Source organism: Dermacentor andersoni, chromosome 2 (assembly GCF_023375885.2).
Source record: "Dermacentor andersoni chromosome 2, qqDerAnde1_hic_scaffold, whole genome shotgun sequence".
In the NCBI taxonomy this organism is placed as follows: Eukaryota; Metazoa; Arthropoda; class Arachnida; order Ixodida; family Ixodidae; genus Dermacentor; species Dermacentor andersoni.
Genome location: NC_092815.1, coordinates 211,276,731 through 211,292,572, shown reverse-complemented (window position 1 = coordinate 211,292,572; position 15,842 = coordinate 211,276,731). Strand labels below are relative to the sequence as shown.

At 50.1% G+C, this 15,842-nt stretch overlaps 1 protein-coding gene across 1 annotated transcript in view; it reads right to left on the bottom strand.

The window, feature by feature from the left end:
* LOC126540110 (uncharacterized) overlaps positions 1–13,648 on the bottom strand; it is a 613,572-nt gene extending 599,924 nt beyond the window's left edge. Inside the window, exon 1 of the mRNA XM_050186902.3 lies at positions 13,527–13,648. The gene's annotated coding sequence lies outside the window, so the exon portion shown is untranslated. The remainder of the gene's footprint in view (positions 1–13,526) is intronic.
* Between the last annotated feature and the right edge of the window lie 2,194 nt (positions 13,649–15,842).

Below are 15,842 nucleotides of genomic sequence, written 5' to 3'. Positions count from 1 at the left end.
CGGCCAGGACACGGCGCGTAGCCGACGAAAGCAGTGACGCACACCTTCGGTAAACCACGTCAGGTTCCCAATAATTTCTTACTCTACCTCTCCCTCCCTCAACCGCCCTCTCACACACACAACTCTGCCTCCCCGGCTGTCCTCTCTCTCTCTCTCTCTCAGGCACACACGCACTCGACGCACACAACGCACGTGCACTTTATACAGCTCCAGCATCATCGAGTGAAGGCGCTCCTTCGAGATCCGTCTCGCAGCAGCCCATCCCACCTCATCCGGGAAGCCCCTGGGACGAGGGCGCTCTCACCAGGCTGCGAAAGATGCGCGGTTAACGTGCAGCTATGGCCGGGGCCGGCAAACAAAGGCGAAAGTGCAGGCCGCACTCGAAGGGGAGCCCCGCGCTACCTGGCCCCGCTGGGGGCGGACAGGTCCGGTCAGCGCGGCCGCAGAGCAAGGTGCCCGCAACAGGTGCCGACTCCGCCACGCCCGCCGGTAGATGGGCCCTCCTCGCAGCCTTAAATGTCCGAGGGCAGGGGGAAGGGGAGCGGCCACGCGCGCGAGACCGCGCAGCTAATCTGACACCGTTGTCATCGCGCGTGCACGCGCTCGCGGTGAGTAATTGCTCGCCTCTTCATCGCGGGTTCCGCTTTCCGCCGGCCTGTACACCGAGTTGTACAGTCGACGCGGACCCGCGGACAGGCGGGCGCAGCGTCAGTGTAAACGTGTTCTGCAATCGTATATATAAGCTGCAGGTAGGCTTTGCCACGCGAAGAGCAGGGAGGCACTTGCAGCAGCACCTTACAGTGTGCAGACACGCAGAAGGGTTTGCCGACCAATTCAGTATACACGGCGGCCTACGAGGCCGGAGCTTCGTCGGGCGCTTACGCCGGCATCTTTCGAGAGAGGAAGGAAAGGCAGGGAGGTTATTTAGACGTCGTCGAGTCAGCTACCCTACACGTGGGGAGTGAAAGAAAGAGAAGAACGGAGGTCTTATCAATCACGTGTACTAGACTAGGTGCAGCATATTTGCAGTCCGTTTCCAAAGTCCGTCGCTTTCAAGTCTTGCAGAACAGGTCGTGTGGCTTTTTGGACACACGAGTTGTGGATAAGCTCAGGCTCTCAGGACTTTAAACTTGTCCAATAGGACGACAGTCTGCTCTTGTCAAGGCATACCCAATAATCCGGCGTTATTCGCCGAAGCGGGCAACAGTGGCTGGAGGCCAAATGAAGTTAATAATATGCGGCTGGCACTATTTCCTAGTACCACTCCATTGTTCTCTCTCTCTCTCTCTCTTTTGTATCCTACATTGTGCAATGGCGCATCCCAGAGACAACGAAGGCATGGAGTTGACATAGCCGTGCATGACTAAGCGGGAAAATAGTGTGAATCGATGGTCCGGAAATAACGGCCACAGATGAATTAAACTGGTTCGATCACACGGGAGGACGACGATTAAGACGCGTACAAGGCGGCTGAGCCTAATCAGTGCACCGTGCATGTTGACCGACCATCGCAGCGTTACTTTCGGACAGCGCGCAGTGCTCGCAACTAAACTTCGATCCGTAGCATCTGAAACACAGGTCACATCTTAGAGGTCACGTGATCGCATGAGCATGCACTGCGATCACGTACGCGAGAACTCTGGGCAGAGCGCAGTTCTCCTGCACGACCTCGACGCACGCGCTGCCGAGTGCGCACAGCGTGCCGTAATGTCCTCGGTGCTGACTACACCGTCCCGGATCGAGCATCCTGCGGGCGCGTCGTCGTAAGTTACACGTGGTGGCGGTTGCGCAATGCGCGCGTTGCAAAGCCAAGCAAAACGCCGCCCAATGCATATAGCAGGCTCACTACCTTTGAGCCAGCTTTGTGTTCTTGCTAGCACGGCACTCCGCCGACGTAATATATAGAAGTGGCAAAAGAACTAAGCTAAGAGTAAACAACGCGCTGCGCACCAATCACCGTTTCACCAATTGCGCTGGCTGCCAGACTTCAAGTCAAAAATAAAAATTAATCAATTTGTAGGATCTTTACGTGCCGAAACCACGACCCGATTATCAGGCAGGCCGTAGTGAGGAAGTCAGGCTTAATTTTCACCCCCTAGCGTTCTTTAACGCGCATCTAAATCTAAGTACACGAGCTTCTTTTATTGTTACTATTATCATTTTTTGTTTCATTAATTCGCGCTCTTCAATGTGCGGCCGCCGCTGTGGGAATAGTCCTGGGTAGCGCAAGCCACTAAGCCACCGAGGCGGGTATTTCAGGGAATTATTAATCGCGGAAACACTAAGCTCGCCATTCTATTGGGAAGACCTGTTACAGAGACGTCGTTACGACCGGCCATTTGGGAGGGAATTACTGCAACCCTTGCAGGAATGACAGTCTCGGTTGCTACCACCGTCTTCTTCACTCTTTCTCTCCCATTTTTTTTCATAAAATATCCATGCTTAATTAAATCAATGGCTGGTATGCATGCTGCCCAAGTCGGTCCTCGCGGTTCGAATAGGCGCTCACCCTTCACCGTCTTCGGTATCTTCAATCGCCTTTTTTTTCTCGCATAATGAGCTCTTAATCCGACAGCTGAATCATTGTAACGGCACGAACAATACGCACTAATTAAGCTGGATAAAGCGGTTGAGGCGAGAGTGCGATGGGGGTAGCAACGTATAGCACGGCTGGACACGGCACTTTCCTAAAAGAAAGAGCTAGAGGGAGAAACAAAAGCAAAAAATAAACAATGTGCGCAGCGGAGCAGAGATTAAAAATAAATAAATAAAAAAGACCGCCGCAACCGCAGTTTGGGGCAGGAGAAGCGCTGGCCCAGCTCTTTCAATTAGGCGCACGTAACAGACCGGCAGCTGCGCAAGCAACTCGATGGAGTCAGATGTCCAACACAACAAAACGCCTCCTGCGATAAACAGCAGCACCTGCGCGATTGTATAGGCGCCGCTAGGAGTCGCAGTCGGCGTACAGAGTTGAGAAACAAAAGCACGAAATGCCAAAAGCTGGCCAAAAGAAGAAAACCGTGGGGCGACTAAATAGCGTGAGTCCGAATTCCGCGAGTGGTGGCAGAAAGAACAAGACATCCTCAAAGCAGAAGCGTGCGTCTTGCAATGCGACTCGCGTTTCTCAGTGTCTGCGGAACTGCAGCATATGCTCAGTGTAATGCGAAGCGCTTTTATTACTAACTAGTATACTTTCTTAGCTGCCATAAGTTTAAAAAAAGATAAGAGGGAGAAGAAGAGAACAAACGGCCCACCTTCTAAGTAGAGCTATTGAGCAAGCGTAACTCTGACTGCGAATATCGAGAGGCCTATGTTACTGCAAGAATGCCTAACACATTCCTACAACCTCAGAAGCTAGCCGCTTTTATGGAGCGATACTTCTGAAATCACGTGTCCAAATAAAAAAAAAAGGTCGTTTAAGAATCATTTGGCTAGCCTCAGTTTGGCACCCGGATCTTGCTAACTATAAACGCAATCTGCTTGCAATGTAAATGCAATTGGCAACTCGAGCAACTACATATGTTGCAAATGGTTATGCGTGAACGCCAAGAGAGCCACACCTATAGTTCGCCATTGTAGAACTTGTTCAAAGGTCGTCTGTGATGGCGCTCTCGTACAAACGCCCAAATTGGGAACCCACTCGCGAACTTTGATAAGCACATATACCTCGGCGGTGCATCACGCTACACCAACGTCCTTGCTTTCAACTCATGCTCTGTTACCAAGGCGCGAGCACAGCCTCAAAGTGCGCTAAGTTGGGCGATGCCATGATTGCATTGGAAATCTTTTTCTTGCCCCGTGAACTTCTATAAAAAAAGAAAGAAAGAGGGAAGAAAGAAAGGAAAAGAAAGCGCATTACAAAAGTAGTCGGCGCGCAAACTTGAGCAGAAATTTTAAAACTGCGCCTTAATTTACTTATTTATTCTTCTTAAATATAGTTTCTGATCCCGGAGCAGAAAGCAGCGGAAAATAAGGTGAGCCTGAAGCGGGCCACAAATATATCGCAGGACATCTTGGCGTTATTTAAGCGATCGGCTTGTATGCGAGCACCATTGGAGGCGGGGAGCAGGTCCCGTTCCGCGCATGTTCTTGGCACAAAGGAACCGCCCGTGCAGAGCAGTATGCGACATGAAAGGTAACAAACTTACCTTGTTAGGGAGGGCGCGCAGAGACGACATATACACAACACGGCGCAAAAAACGAACGATGCTTCAAAGGAGGGTAGCTACGATACACCTTACGAATATATATATATATATATATATATATATATATATATATATATATATATATATATATATATATATATATATATATATATACACACACACACAGACGCGGGCACCGTCGCCGCAATAAAAGTTGTATCGAAGAAATGCGTATGTTGCCGTCTTGTAATTTTATATTTTCAGTTTATTTGAAAGACACTGTTTTGATTTTTACTGACGCACGCCTATCATGATAAAAATTACTTTGGTAAGCGCTCCATCTGATAATTTTTCCTTCATATCAGAACAGCACTTTGATAAGCGCCCTACGCTCGCAACGTCCATTACGTAGCTAAAATTGAAACGTGTCTGATAAAAAGGTGCTACCAGCTGTGGGCTCGAAAGAAGCGGGCGGTGTGCAGACGCAGGGCTATAAGAAGGCTCGCTAATCTATTTTCGACGCACGCTCACGTCCGCTCTATATAATGACTGCATCGACAGGAACATTAGCGAAAATTAAGCGATGCGGATGCCAAGCTTACACCTGCTGCGAGCAATAAAAGCGGCCGCACTCTTCGCTCCCAGCTACCAGCGCTTTTGTTTCTTCGCTCTCTATCCGTCGAACAATAATACGTGCTAGCGTTTGAGCGCACGCTCGCTGCGAACCTAACGGTCGCTGCAGCGCTAGAAGCGAGAAGAACGTACAAATCGCCGAGTTCGTCTAGCCTCTAGGGCTCAGCAACGTGGCCCACGAAGTGACACCCTCGACGCTATTTCTTTCTTTCTCGTGCCCTATCTCGCATTCTCCTGGGCAGGGTAGCAAACCAGATATATGCGTCTGGTTGACCTCCCTGCCATTCCTTGCCATTTTCTCCTTTATCTCTCTCTCTCTCTGCAACAGTATACAAAAGAAGTAACGCGAAGTGCATATGCGGAAAACGTCATATTCTTAACAGTGTCATAGGTAAATGAAAGTGCAAGAAATGAGAACTTGCCGCCAATATAAGCAGGTGTACGCAACCTCAGCGTGGTGTCCGCTTTAACTGACCTACGGCGAGGGCAGGTTATCACCTACGCTTTCTTGAGCATTCCTTTACGTGTATTTACAGACTTGGACCGGGGAGTGTACGACAGCGCCACTGACGGTCGCGGCGGCGGAAGTGAAACAGCTACGACACAGAAAATGTCGCGTAATCCACGACCTCAGGAGCAGACAACGGGTCAACAAGCTCTCTACATACAATGAGTGAGGTTAAAACAAGGTTCGCATAAGTTGCAACGTTCCAATAACGGTTACATAGCTATTGCTCTGAGTGTACCGTGAAATCACTTGGATTTTTTACCTTTCATTACTCGCTATGATCCCGGGGTGGCATGCCAATACAATTTACTAAGACACGCATTAGAAACGCCTGCAAGATTTCCAATTCGGTACATGTGTAATTAGATGAGTTCAGATTAACGAAAATGTGTCGATGAACTGCAAGAGCAACTATACTAACTTTACTGTCTACATACGGGTCCCTCTGTGTTACGACAAGCAGCTGTCAAGTAGATAGCTGTGGCGAGCGTGTGCGACAAAAAATGCAAGTGATCCGCTCGTTTTTAGATAGGTGTAGCCCAAACACCACGAAATCGCAAGAGCCCGTTTTCACAAAAACGTTCTCACGCCAGAACTGTTCGCAACAGAAGATGTCAGCCAATCGTAATGCCGGACATATTACTAGCGAAGGCGGCTGACCAACGGCAAACAATATTTAAGAATCAAAGGCCTTGTGAATGCGGCCCCAGATTCGCGCGGTAGGTGTTACGATCCCCATAGTTGTATCTGAACACATGTGCATAAGCTCAGTGTACATAATGCACGCATAATAGTTACAGCATTTCGTATTAAAAAAGCGAGTTGCGTGATATATCGAGTTACGTGCTACGGCAATGCTTCGCCTTCAATCTCACAATAATTAAACACTGGAGTGAGAATATGCGCAGAAATTGGTCTTCGGATCCACCCAATGGTAATTCATTTTCGATCGACGGCGCAGCGTCGATGTGATTGACGCAGGGCACGGCTGCTCGACATCGATCACCACCACACGAAGGCGTCATCGACACGGCGTGCGTGGTGTTGTAAGCTTCATATGGAATAAAGTTGCAGTGAACGAGTCCGGTGCCACGAAGACCTGTCGACGTCAGCGTTCTGGCGGACACGCAAATAAGGCGGCAATGTTGCACGGCAAGGAACGGATGTCGGTTTCACGCAGGACAGCAGGGACGGTCTCGCTAGCGTGCGCGAGCTGCTGCGCCGTGCAAGGCCCTCACCCACGTTAGCCAAGACGTGGGAGAGCTCGTCCCTCCGAAAGAGTCCCGGAAGCCACGCAAAGGCCAGAAGCAGGCTAGTGAGGACTGGTAGGGAAAGTGTTATGACGCTGCGGTGAAGTTGGGCTCAAGGCAGTATCTCACATTCGGTGACGCAAGCGAAAACGTCCTGACGCAGAACGTTGTATGATTGAGAAAAAAAAAAAAGAGAGGAATTCAAAAGTAAAAAGGGAAGTAGTGTTAAAATTCAAGAACGACAGCCATGAGTTCTTCGTGACTCGTTTAGGTTGTCAAAAAGGGCCAAAAAAAGAAAATGCCTAAGAGGAAAAAGATATAAATAAATCAAGCAGCACCGGGCAGGAAAAAAAAAAAGAAATTCCACGTTCTCAAGCGCGCTTGAGCGACTCGCAGGCCGCCGCGGGCGTTGTCATCACTCGTCGACGCACCCGTCCGAGTCTAATCCGATTCCGAATCGATGCTTCTCGACGATTTATTCGCTTCTTTCTTTCTTTCCTCCCCATCCCAGTTACCCTCGCTTGACCAGCGTGTAAACACGCGGAGCACACCAGCGCGCCACGATTGATGAGACAGAAACGGCTCGTCGATGGCCCGCGGGATTCGCCGCGGCACAGTGCACGGTACGGAAGCCGGCGCCGCCGACGAGGGCAAACGCGGGAGGGGCCGCTTACCGGCCGACAACACACGAGTGCCGACGAAGCCACCACGTTTGGCCGAGTGGAACGGTTAGACGCGAGCTCGGGGAGTTCTTTGCTGTATAGGCCACCCGTCGACATACCTGCCAATCTGGCCCAGCGGACGCAGCAGCTGTTACGTCTGCGACGGTACGAGCTCGCGGGCGTGATCAACGGACACGCCGGTGGCGATATCCTATACGGCGTTGAATTCAAACAGCCAGTGCAACGACATTTCGATGCATGTTCAAGAGCTCTATAGTGGCCGGAACTATCCTGGAGTTCTCCACTATGACAACATTCGCTCACCCGCCCATCTATCCAATCAATCAATCAATCAATAAATAAATAAATAAATAAATAAATCAATTATTCTTTCCATTCCTTGTCATTGTTCTCTACAAGTATGTATTAACTTTCGAAGCAAACCACATCTCGTACTTTCCCTTGCAATTTGCTGGTGACCTCGCGATGCCATCCTTCCAGCACATGACCCCGTCATCGGTTTCGTGGGCAGAGGCGACCGCAGCCGCTGAACTGGGGCTAGCACGGTAGCCTCCTGGAGGGCGAGAACTCTCGCCAGTCATGGCGCTATTTCGCCAGGACTGTTAACACCTGTGGTACGAATATGCGTTGCGCACCGGCGTGCGTGACGCTATGGGACTGCCCGAGCCAAGCCAAATGATACACACCGAGGATCCCTGGGTAGCCCTGGGGAGGGCAACGTACAAGCGGTGGTACGGAACAACAGTAACTCGGGAACACCGAGCGTGGAGCATCCATGGAGAAGACAGGCAGAAGTGAATAGAGAGAGAGAGAGAGAGAGAGAAAGCAAGGACAGGAAAGGCAGGGAGGTCAACCAGAAAAGCATCCTAGAGTTTACACATTCGGCTCGTCCAGAAACAAAGGCAGGAAAAGAGAATGGATAATCGAAAAAAAGAAGAGGAAATACGTGGGGCATACATTCGGCTAAGTATACTGCCGACCACAAGCTCTCGCTGCATGAGGCCAATGCAAGATGTCGAGTATTCGAGGCAGGAAATACCCCCCAGTACTCGTAGCGGAGTTCGCTAACCTTACTCCGGAGTTGTGCGACACTGTCAAACAAGAGTCAATAAACCAACCTAAAGTAACCGCCCTCGTCGAAGTTCACACGCGGTTTCTCGCCACTCGTGCCGCTTACAGGGAAACTCAATACGCGGACAGCGTTTCAAGAAGCAAAATGGGCGAGAGGGACAGTGCTTCTTTTTGCCTTAACATAAAAAAACAAAAACAAAAGCAGCACCACTTTGATATATTAAGGGTCGAAAGAGCTCGGAAGGAGATGGAGGAAGAGGGAAAAGAAAGAAAGAAAACGAGACGATTTGTAACGCGACCACCACGGCGGAATGACGTCGCCGTAGCGAGCAGCCGAACCCCGCGAATGTCTCCACAAACGGTGCAAACAAGTCAACTCGCCACTGCGTGCGTGTCGCGGACCTCAAAGCTTGGGCGCCGGCCGGTGGCTGCCTCGAAACACACTGGCCTCCCTGGGATCCATTTGTCCCGCTAACTTTACGCCGTGTCAGGCCAAGGCACGCGGCGAAACAATTTTTAACGCGGCCGGACGGAGTGATTAATGGTCGCTTTCCGGGACTGGTGTCCGCTCGCAGAGAAGGAACCTTTTGCCTGCTTTATTGTTTTCTGTTTCATTTCTTGGTTTTTCCTATAGCGTACGAGACACACGCCGCAGGCTCCGAAGTCTAGGGTGTATCCTGAACGACACGTGAGACAGATGACGTATCCGCAATTGTCGCGGCAAACCGGCCGACCCCCACTGTACGGGTTCCTAGCGGAGGAACTATTCGCCCAAAACGCCGCCAGCATTGCCGTTTCGTTTCAATTCACTGTCGCGGCGGAAGAGACGTACCGGCCAAAATCCACTGCGACTGCGCGAGTCCGTGTGCGCAGTTCGGTTGAAACGGCGAGTAAAGACTGACATTACGGTGTGCCTTTACATAAGCCGACTTAGGAAGACTTGTGGAATTTGAAAAGAAAAACTAGCGACTAAAGCAGACATAAACCATCCCCACACCACGAGGTCAGCGTTGAACCGTTCTTTCCTTTTCGTTTACCTCTTTGCCTTACCCGAGTGGATAGGGTAGGAAACCGGACACTCGTCTGGTTCACCTCCCAGCTTTTCTCTCCTTGGATTCTCTCTCTCTCTGCTCTTTGTTTCATGTCTGATATGATACGTTGTGGATATACAGGTAAGCACAAAATCTTAATTTCATTTCGCGACGCTGCAATAAAATACTGGTGTAGAAATCCTGGCACCCTTTGTAAACGGACACGACTTTCCTTGTACAGTGAGTGCAATGTAAGAGAGGATATAGTCCGCTTTATCTGCTTCTGCAACCCCTTTAGACGGTCCTTTACAGCAGCTGGAGCAAGTCTCTGGCTAAAATTTCAAAATCTTCATCTACGAAATGTCCGGCACCTCCATTGGAGGCGTTGTAATTCCTATACGAGAAAACATGCCAGAAAAGCTTTCTGATACACCTTTGTTGTATTCGCACTTCTCTCTCTCTCTCTCTCTCTTATAAATGTCGCATTTTGTATCATTTTTTCGAATAATGGTGACGCCCGGTGTTACAAAGTCGCGGGCGAAGGCACAAAATTTTCCGAAATAGCTGAGAATCAAAATCTCACCGTAGACTAGTATGCCGCTCGATGTACATTGCAAATGATACTGCTGCGATTAAAACGTCTTCGCGGCCTAAAAAAGTTGCATATACCCAATGACCACATGATTATCACCTGTAAAACAATTGATCACGATTGCGCTGCACTTTCATTGCAGCTTAGAGACCTTAGAACCCATAACGACGACAGGAACGTGAAGCCCTTCACAATTAATAAAGATTCCCTTCACTTTAAAATACGTGCATAAAAAAGAACAGGGGCAGCGATCACCCATGAAGTCGGTGTAGTGCACCGTGGCGGACTATGAATTTTAAAGCAGAAGCCAAGTGTGTTGCAGCAGACGTCTGAACAGGTTCTGGCATTTCAGAATCAGCCTTTCATTGAGCGCTGCCTGCCACATCAATCGACTTCGCATCCAGTAAGTTCAAATTTACCTCCTCATTCGGAGAGCCCAAATTTTTCAGCGAGTGAGCTTTAAACAAGAGGCAGCAGGTGAGCGAAGGAGATTCCTTTCAGTGACGAGCTATTATTGTTCGGCGGACAAAGACTCTTCTACAGCAGAATTAAGCGTAAGAAGTGCAGTACGAACCATGCATTGCACGTAGGCACGAGGAAACGTACAGTCAAGGGAGTCTTTTCAGGCTCTCGCACAAATCTGAACCCACTGAAAAATTTGCATGCAGCGAACTGTAAATACAGGAACGTGTACTTTGTTCGGTAATAAGCCCTTGTAGCGCTGCTGTTATACACATTTGCATATGCCACATTAACATCTCAAAATTCCAAGAAGAGGCAAAAACGATCATGTTTAAAGCCTGCCTCACGCATCTCAACATATTTACGATTAAACCTGCGCTAGGAAACATGTTAATATGCACAAATCACGTCGCAACAGTTTGGTGAAACGTCACAGTGATAAATGACGGTGCGAGTAAGTGAGCGAGCCGCCCGTCTTTGCTCTTCTTTCGACAAACAAAATTTCATGCCAGGCAAATAGTGTATTTTGACTGAGTAGTTGAAATATCTCTCGAATATATGGCATGGAGTTAGTGCATTGGTGGACGCAGAAAGATTCCGCGATAAATGACAAATATTAGTCTGGTCTAGGCCGCGGTACGACGTAACGACTCGGTTATTTCGACTCTACACCGTTTCTTATTATCTATCGCTCAATACCAGACGATTCTGCTGATAACGTGTAGGGCCATGCGGATCAACCGACGAAGCGCGAAGAAGTAGAAAATTGCGACAGGGTGCTTACATTGCCCCGGCCCTGGTGCTTTCCGTCTCTAATGATGCTGAAGATGGCCTGAAACGCTAGTGCGCTTAAATTTCTGCCACGTAGAATAGATTCACGCGGATAGCGATAACGAAGCGCGCCCTGGCGAACGAGGGTGAGTAGACGACGCTTTGACACACACGGACGCGCAGCGCTCAAGAAATGAGGACCCGCGCATTCGCTCTTCTGATTGGCTGTCGCCAGCTGCCGCTTCCGCTCTGGGCGACGTATTACGTAAAGATTTTTTTGATCTGATGCTTATTCGCTGCTGATCATCCGTCCCGCGTTAGCGGGGGCTCGGCTTCGTGCGAACCGAGGACGATGGGCGAAAACAGAAGGAAAACGAAGAGGATGATTACACAATACGAGCCGAGTGCAATCTCCGCGCGGTTTCATATTCCGAAAATAGGCGGTGTCTGCGCGCCCGAGGTGATGCAACTCGCAGGCAAGCTGATGAAACAAAAATTATATGGAAGATAGAATGAGCCCAGAACTAGAGCGATGCGAGCCGTTGGTAGAGGGGAGCACATAGGGAGCAATTGCAAGAGCTTCGGCGCCGCCCCAATCCGCGATGGCTTAGCGATGAACACTTTAGTATGGCGTCGGTGAATTTGAACAACTCAGCTGGGAGTTAACATTTCTTTAAAGAGAGAAAAGCTGCAGCGTACCAGTGTATACCGGCTTGATCTATGTGACCATATGAGTGGTTGCGTTACTTAAGTAAGTGTCGCCAGCGGACTTACTGAAAACGGAGGCTCTGAAAAAAAAAATATATATATGGTTAAACACTCCGGATGTCTCACTATTCGACGCGGAAGAGAAAACCGCCCTGTCGTTACCGCCATGCCGCAGCGTGTACAATATAAGCTGCAGCCCTGAACTTACTACTGAAACTCACATGTCCTCTATAGGTTCTTTGACGCTATGGAACTTATAAGAACGACGGTATCCCGGCAAATGGCGACGTAAAGCGCTTGCTGATACCCAAAGCAAGAAACAGTCGCTGCAAAAAGCTCCAACGTACAGCCCGGCACAGTCAATTAACAGCGATGCATCACGCATAACTGTCGACTTCAATTGCAAGGTATGCGCAGATATGAACAGCGAATTACGATGAAATTATCCGTTGCGGAATCGAATAAGGAAGTCGAATTCTGGCATCCTCGAAAGTCAGTGAAATCGGTAATCAAACGAAATTATACGGCGAAATTCCGCAATATGCAGACGTTTTCGACATGGCTAGGAGTGATTGACTTGCTTGTTAATGCCCCCCCCCCCCCCCCCCCAAACAACGCGCTATTTCGACAATTACGGGCGATTATCGGAGCGCGCTACTGCTGCGTGCCGCGCGAGCTCGCGCAGTGCGAACGACGGTTGCCGCGACTGGATGCGACCGGGGAGGTTGAAGGAAAACTGCTGGAGTGCAAACTACGTCCCGAAGGTGACGCCGCACAGGAAGGGCACGATAAAACTATAAACGATTAAAAAAAATGACGAATAAGCGCTTTTCGCACACTTCCCACTAGTTGATCAACCTCCTCGGTTAATCATGGCTTACATTACCAAACAGATACGTATCTGCGTATCTCAGTATTACTGGTTTTAGAGTGAAATCTGAATATCCTGGCATATTGGTATTGGGCAGAACGTCATCGATATTCAGAAAAAACACTATTTTCGTTGCGAACAAATCGCTTTTATTTCCTAATTAGCCTAGCATTACCATAGTAGAGCCAAATCACTTAATCTGTAAGCGGCCATCACGCGACAAGGCTCTATTTCAGGTGAAGGAGGGGCAAGAATTGGCTTCAGCTTTCCTGGTATAAGAAGCTATGGGAGCATCCACTCCAGCAGTTTGACTTTAACCTCATTCGATGCGACACGCAGCTCTATCGTCGACATCTTCGTGCCACACATCGAAGACCAGACAACACCGAGGACGTAAAATTTAATATCGTTCACGCTTGAAACAAGTAACAATTGTTGCATATTTCGCCGGTAAATATCTAAGATGCCCTTTCATGGGGAGCTCCAACATAGCTTTGTGCATGATATCCACATAAACATGGCCGTTGTCTTTTTAACATTGCGTTGTAATGTGAACGCAAAAACACGGAGAATAGGAACTTATATTCCAGCACAGAAAACTCTTGAGTAGCGCCAGTTTAAACAAAGCCAGTAGCGCAGTTACGATAATTAGATTATAACAGTCGAATTTTAAAATTTTATGATTGCCGTTTGGTAGAGTGCGCAGTATTGGTTAGTGCGGTCAGCGATCCAAGCAAGTCTCGTTAGATTCAGCGTCACGGCGCCAGAAAGGCGCACGGGTTATTTGCGCGTACAAACCTGAAGAACGGGCGATGAGTTCGGTTTGAAGCTGCCGATTCGCAGTGCGGTGAAGGACAGATGCCGGTTCCGCGGGCACAGAGCGGGAGCAGCACCCCGGCGTGAGTCCCGTGTACGGTCACCGGTTGGGTTCACACCTGAGGCGTCGGCGGCGCTCCAACACCAGCACAGCGGCAAGTCCGCCGCTCAATACGCGCGGTAGCCGACCGGGCGAGCGATCGTCGCTGAAGTACGCTCTGAAACGCATCCTCCTATTTTTTCTGCATTTCGAAAGGACAGGCTCCTTGCGTCGCCTCTTCACTCTTGCGCTTCGGCGAACTCTGTCGACGATGTGTCCCGTCCGCAACGGCGGAGTGATTCTTACACAAATCCAAACTTGGGCAATTACTTTCGATACGAGATCTCGTAATACTGACGGCGCAGATGAGGGAGAGAGCGTCCCTTCACAGAGCGTCACAAGCGCGGTGATATTTCTCGGATAAATGAAATTATTCTCTCCGTACACAGGGGTGGCCGTTCCGGTACCTCTCCTCAGCGATGTCCGACACAGGCGCTTCGGCTTAAGCTGCCGGTACTACAAGTCCTGCGATCAATGAGCCGGCCAATAACTGCCGAAACTTTCACACTACAGCAGAAAGAAGTGTTGCAAGAAGTACCAGGCGTGATGGGAAGAGTGGTCGGGTTAATCCCACGTCCGACACTGTGAGAAACGTCGGATCCGCCCAGTGCACACCACGCCTCAAACTCTCCAAACCGACGCTGGTGGACTCTCTCTTGCCCCTCTGGCCGGAAGAAGAGCGGCGCCGAGTCGATGCAACAGCGGCTCGCCGGCGGCAGAGGAATCGAGTGGGGGAAGCGCGCAACCGCCTGCGAGGCCCTCGGCTGCCGGACTGATTGGGCCGGTGGACGACGACCGCCCGCCGACGCTGGTTGCGCGCCGGACGGTGGCGCCACCTGGCCGCCAGCGCCGCAGCGGCGTTGCCAGCGTCGCGGGCGCAGCGCGGACGCATGCGCCCTCCTGCCGCTTCACGCCCTTCTCTCGCCCCCATCGGGCAGCCCTCGCCGCTCCTCCCACGCGCTGGCCCTTCCCCCCCTCGCAATGTGCACCCCTCTCCCAGCACGGGCCGCGGCGATCACCGGCAGTGTACGAGGTGCCACACGGGTGGTCATCTCATGGACGGTGCCGGTATCGGTCCCGGAATCGCAGTACGGTACGCCGTACGGGCGAGCCAGCAGTAGCCCGCGCCCTCAAAGAAGCACGACCGATTCTTACATATGTGCACATGCGCAGTGACGTCGCCGACGTACGCTCACGGATTCGGACTTACTACCCCTGTCCATTATAACCATCTGTAAATTACAAACGGCAACTGGCGGCTTACGTCGATGCTACGATTATGTCGAGGATCCTGAACGTCGAGGATCCTGAGCGCTGAAACGCCAGCACCTATCGAGGAGTATAAAGGGGCGAGGGCGGAGGACGGTAGAGGGCTGGATCCACGAGTATTTGTAACCGACACACTTGTAACCCGTGTTTGTATAAGCGACATCTGGTGCGAAACTGATTATCGCTTGGGATCACGAAAGTTGCTCCAAAACGCACATCTACGCACTTGTAGACACGCGTCCACTCGCACAAAAACAGGCCCACTGTTGGTTAAGCGGCTGTACGCAATGGCAACCGATCGTCCGTACTACTACCACAAGTGCATGGTAGTACAAAGGTTATTCTTGAGGCCGGGACAGGCTCAAGGCCTATGAGCGGATGGTGCAAAAATATCACCAAGCTCATCTGTTCGCAGCAGAGAGTCCTGACCGGGTTCCCAGATGTAATAACGGAGTATGCACTACGAGGAGTTACTGTCACCTGTATATGCAGCCACTTGAGCCCAATAAATATCCATGCTTACCTTGCAAACAGCATAATTTCTTGCAGAACGCTGAAGCTATCCTCCTGAGCTAGGATCCATTTGCAAGGAAAATGTGTAAACAATCTGTTCATAACCTGGAAAACGAATTGTCGGAATTGACGGATACATAGCAATGCCCCGATCCTCAGGTTCAAACTACAGGGTCGATCACATCGAAAAAGCCAAATTACTCCCTGCTATATTTTTGTTTTCGCCAGCATAAATGACAACCAATCCAGGGAACGAGTGTGGTCATGTTAATCGCGGTATGCAGGTGGTAATTTTATCTGCTCATGTCCTTCTGCGCGCACAGATGCGCAGCGTTGCCACCATCATGCGTGATAATTGTTAAAGCATTTACTGTATACAGAGGTTCAGATACCGATGTTGAAACACACAGCTCATT